General features: G+C 32.4%; 1 pseudogene; it reads right to left on the bottom strand.

The window, feature by feature from the left end:
• Nucleotides 1–4,511: 4,511 nt before the first annotated feature.
• LOC115801871 (U4 spliceosomal RNA) lies at nt 4,512–4,640 on the bottom strand (annotated as a pseudogene).
• Nucleotides 4,641–5,874: the final 1,234 nt, after the last annotated feature.

Below are 5,874 nucleotides of genomic sequence, written 5' to 3'. Positions count from 1 at the left end.
TGCAGATTATAAAGGAGTTTCTGATTGCTGAACTTCTTATTTCAGTTATAATTACCTGATACTGAAGTATACTATACTAAAGTAGCTTTTCATTGGAAAATTATAGCATCACCTTTTATGACTATCCTTACTGCCTCTTTTCATGCAGAGCATTTATATGTAAAGTCTTTTTTCAGTATTGAGGTCAATTGGTGTATAATATTATGTTTAAAAAAACATAGTTTCTAACTGTTATTTTCAAAAAAGAGCATCGCAAAACTAGTTCTCTTAAGAAGGAATGTTTTATTAATGAAGTATTTCAAATGAAATATATATATATATATATATATATATTCAGTGAAAGGAAGTGAGTTTTTCTTACTTAGAAATATTTAACATAAAAATATAAATTATTGAATGAGAACAGGTTATATGTTTATGAATGTAGAAAGAGATCTTGCCATATTAAGTCTTGCTAACAATCAGAAGTTCACATATTGTTACATATTTTAAAACACAGTTAATATCTTCTTCACACTGGGAAAATATTTCTACATTTTATATTGGGGGAGGTGTTCAATTTATTTGCATGAAGAATAGTGTAAAAGGCATACCTGTTTATTGCTAATTTTACCTACATTAAAGAATTTTATTTTTTATGCTATAATCAGCTATATATTTTAAAAAATAACAAAAACCTTATTCTTGGCTACCTCTATTACTTATATTCCATTCTTAGAAAGAAATTACTGGACAACATTTTTAGAATGATGACTTATTTTTACACATATATTATGCAAGGTGAAGAAGAGAACTTTCCCAGGAATAAACTATCCTCCCCAAAGCAAGTGAAGATTTCCTCCAATTTTGTTCCTTGTAGTTGAGCATTATTAGGAAATCCTCACAGATCTCACAACTGGTTCATGTTTCTATTAAGAGACTACAGATATGGTATTAAGTTTGGACTTAGAGAGCTGTAAGAAAAATTCTAACCATGTCTCCATACATTAAAAGCACCAACAAACATCATTTTATTTTAGGCACTTTATTATAAAACAAGTAGAAGAGAATTATTTAAACTGTGCAAGATTTTAATGTACAATTTTTCTAAAATAACTATGTTATTTCTAGGGTCCATGCATTTGTACTTGTTTCTATTCTGGAAGATTATTTTTATTTCTCACCTTGAGGATCCATGTTCTGAGCAAATTCTCCCCATTTGTAAACTTAAGTGCAAACCATCATCTCCTCTGGCCTGGACTATTGCAATATCACCTCAGAGGTTTCTCTGTTTCTGTTCTTGCTCTTTTGCCATCTTTTTCCACACAATAACAAGAGGGATCTCTTAATGACATCACCCAACTGTTTAACTTCCCTCCTCTCCAGAACTTCTCCTAACACTTTGAATGAAAAATCCACAGTCTTTATTTTACTAGCACTCAGCATATTATAATCTGGCTCTTCACTATCCCTCCAAATTCACCTTCTTGCTATTCCTCAAAGCTGGCAAATTCCAGGTCTCTTTTTGTAGTAATCTCTCACTAGAACTAGACAAGCCTTAATCAAATCATTTAAGTTTCTGCTCAATGCCATCTCCTCTGAGAGGTCTTGCTTGTGATTCTGCCTAAAATAGTAGAAAACCTCATCACTGTCTATTCCTTTAGCCTGCTTTATTTTCTTCATAGCACTTACTACTTATTGAAATTATATATTTTGTTTAGTTTTGTTTTTCACTTTTTATGGTCTATCTCCTGGACTGAAATATATGCTCAGAGTGTAATGACTTTATTAATCTATCTGCTGCTATCCCCAGTGTGTAAAAGAACATGTGGCACATATGTTCTCAGTTTATAGTCCCTGAATGAAAAAAAGAAATGAGAATCTCTAATTCCATGAAACCTTTTCTAACAAACTCCCACCCTCAACATACATCAGTTAAACAGAGGTAATGATTCCTCTCTTTATCCCAAGTTGGCATAAAAATTAACTTTTATTGAATAGTCACTGTGTGCCAGGCAGTATCTAAGACTTTTACCTACATTGTTTTATATAAACTCACAACTACTCTGTTGCAGTAACTTCTTATTCTTCTTCTTTTCCTCCTCCTCCTCCTCTTCTTCTTCTTCCTAGCCCATTGTCACACAACAAGCAAGTGGCAGAGTCAGGAATCAATCCTAGGTAGTCTGGCTCCAGAACTGGACTTTAAAACCATCACGTTACACTACCTCTTTTCAGGGAAATCATCACAGTAGTTTGCAATGGTTTGTTTGCAGATTAATATCACTATACTGTGAGCTCTCCTGGGGAAAAGGCATGATTATTTCAACACAGCACAAGCACAATGGTAGTAACTGAGAGAGTGAATGAAGAATTATCTATACTTAGACAGCAACCAATGAACCCATACAATCTAAAGTCAAAACAAATGCATTTTTGTCAGACTGTCAGTGAGACCAATGAGGAACCTATAGTTTACCTGAAGAACAGATAAATTTACTATCATGAAAGTGTTCAGAACAGATATTAATCATGCATCCCTTCAATCTATAAATGTTTATAAACAGCCACATGGGCAGAAGAATTCCAAGAATATTCTTTGAAATTCAGACATAAAACATTACTAAGAACACTTGGAGAAGCCAGATAAATCCTCATTTCATCCTGGTGATTTTCCTCTTTTCTTTCTTTTTTTCTGGTAATTCTTTGTGGAGATATAGATGGAATATAACTTGATTTTACTAATGAACTTCAGACTTATGTTATAGATTTCCTTTCAACACTTGGACCTCTCTGACCCTAACATTATGCAGTGAAGTTAGAAGCACCAAACACTTTGAATACAGGAAAATGTGAAAATGTGAACAGGCAAAAATCTGCTCTATGTGTCTGAACAACTAAAGGGAAAACATGTCTACTGTTTTTCCCAAGATTCTTTGTATGTGTCAGAGATGCATCTCAGGTCATCTATGATACAGAGTATTATTGGGTGAACTAGCCTAGCTAAGGAAAGGCAAGATGAAGTGCAGCCTCACTGTCTAGTCTGGGGCATATGAACCAGGTACTCAAATGCTATCAGTATTCTTACAGAGTTTTATGTGTTTATTCTTAGTATATGTCATTTATGTCCACTAACAAGGGAGGAGAATAATTGTGTTAAACACCTGAAAAATTAAATCCAAAAATGCCCTTCATAATAGTGGCTCTGTTCACAATTCAAAAGCAGTCAATTAATTTTATCAGTCAAGTGGGAGAGAATTTTTTTTTTAAAGCATACTTTAGGTAAAATTTGTATTAATCAATTTTGGTTTAAATGATGTTACAATGAGATCATCTTTGGTATTTGAAATTCTTTAACTAATTTAAGAAGTTTACCATAATGCCTCAACCAGAAATATGTATTGAGTACAGTATATATACAGTAGTGAACAGTATATATACAGCATATATTTTTAGATATAAAGCAATACTAAGAAAAGTTTGAACAAGAGAAGTATATTCCTTCTCCAGGAGAATACATTTCAAAATATCTGTAGTAAAGAACCAGATTTTTGGTTGTTTCCTTTTCTCCCCAGTACCTCAGGTACCAATATTTTTGTTAAAAATAATGAAATAACTACAAAAATAAAATGAAAATGCAAAGACATACAAAATGCAAACCCAAATTATTTATTTTTAGATTTAATGAACATAAAGCTGCATTTCAATAAATATAACCACAAGAAATATTACATAGAAAAATAACTATAAAATTTCTGTAAATTGTTTACTTAAAATGTGTATATGGGTGATTAATATAGACAAGAACTATTGTATTGATAATCTTTTCTTCAATTGTAACTAAGCAAAAAGTTATGTGTAAAAAACTCTTATCTCAAATATAGTTTTTGCACATTTTTAACCACCACCATACAAATCAATATTTAAAGTTTTTGATGTAATAAATGAATTTGCTTCTTACTTCCTTATTTATCTAATGTAAACTGCATGAATGCATTTCTAAATTTTAGTCTACATATTTGTTCTTATTTCATCACACACCATAACAAATAGTTAAAATGTAGTATGAGAATATAACTTCTCTACAAATTCTTACTGCTGTGGCCTCCCCAACTCCCTTCTTTGGCTCCTCAGTTCTGCAAGCCCTTAAATCTGGGTTATCTCTCTGGCATTGCAGGCTAGACATGCTTCTAGTAGTTAGTTCCTGTAAGTGTACAGGTCACCTTGTTTGTTATCCTCGTCATATGGCTTGCATTTCTTCATTGTTTTCCAATGTCTGGAATGTTGTTTCGTATTTTCTCCTCTTTCCTTTGTTGTTGAAGAAGAGCGTAGATTTGGTCTTGCTATACCACCTTGGCTGAAAATGAAAAGTACTACACCACACATGTTTTGTTGTTTCAGATATTTATTGTTAGTTCCTTCAAAATATTTTCTGTTTTTATTTCCTATTTGTACCTTGAATTATTTAGAAATGTATTATTTTATATCAGGCAGTTGGGTTTTTCTGATTCTATTTTCATTATTGATTTCTAGATAAATTCCACTCTCATCAAAAAACATAACTGGATAATTTCAAGTTTTTGGATTATGTTGAGGCTTTCAATTAGCAATAATTGTGCGTCGGATAAACCTCATTGGCTACGATACTGCCACTGCACAAAGCTATGTTGAGGCTTTATTTTCAGCCTAGCATATGGGTAAATTTTATACATGTGTAATTAAAAATATATATTCTGTTGTTCTCAGTGAAGTGTTTTCTACATATCAATTAGATTGTGCTTAAAAATATAGTTGTTTATATCTTCTAATTTTTTGTGCGCACATTTCTTCTGTCAGTTATAGAAGGAAGTGTGTTAAATGATTGTGGATTTCCTCTTTTCTCCTTTTTGTTCTGTAATATGAATTTATGATATTTGAGATTGTAATATCTTCCTATTGAATTGACTTTTTAAATATTTTAATATGGCCCTCTTATCTCTAGTAGTGCTCTTACCCTGAGGTCTATTTTGTCTTATATTAGTATAGCAACACCAACTTTCTCTTTGTCAATGTTTCATGCTATCATTTTCCAACATTTCTCTTTCAACTATTTTGTGTTCTTATACAAAAAGTATGTCTCATAAGCAATATATAGTTGTTTTTTTTAATAGATCTTTATTGGAATATAATTGCTTCACAATACTGTGTTGGTTTCTGTTGTACAACAAAGCGAATCAGTCACATGCATACACATGTCCCCATATCCCCTCCCTCTTGAGCCTCCCTCCCATCCTCCCTATCCCACCCCTCTAGGTTATTGCAAAGCACTGAGCCGATCTCCCTGTGCTATGCTGCTGCTTCCCACCAGTCAACTATTTTACATTTGGTAATGTATATATGTCGATGCTACTCTCACTTCACTGCAGCTTCACCCTCCACCCCATGTCATCAAGTCCATTCTCTATGTCTACCTCTTTATTCCTGCCCTGCAACTAGGTTCATCAGTACCAATTTTTTTTTTCTTTTTAAAAAAAATTCCGTATATATGCATTAGCACACGGTATTTGTTTTTCTCTTTCTGACTTACTTCATTTTGTATGACAGACTCTAGGTCCATCCACCTCACTACAGATAATTCAATTTCGTTTCATTTTATGGCTGAGTAATATAGTTGCTTTTTACCTTCACCATCTTAGTCTTTTACTTGATGAATTTAACCTATTTACATTTAATGTATTAACTGATATAGCTGTATTTATGTCTGCCATCCTACAATGTTTCTTTTTTACTGTTTTCTTTCTGACTTTTGATTTAGCAAAATATTTTTTTTCTTAAATGAACTCTTTAGTTATATATTCTGTAACTATTTCTAGTGACTTCCCTAGAGATTATAGAACTCATCCTATACTTACGACAGGC

Source organism: Delphinapterus leucas, chromosome 1 (genome assembly GCF_059928025.1).
Source record: "Delphinapterus leucas isolate spDelLeu-1000000601 "Yukka" chromosome 1, BTC_Dleu_Yukka2, whole genome shotgun sequence".
Lineage (NCBI taxonomy): Eukaryota > Metazoa > Chordata > Mammalia > Artiodactyla > Monodontidae > Delphinapterus > Delphinapterus leucas.
Note: the sequence above shows the minus strand (reverse complement) of the source record. Positions and strands in the feature narration are given on the sequence as shown.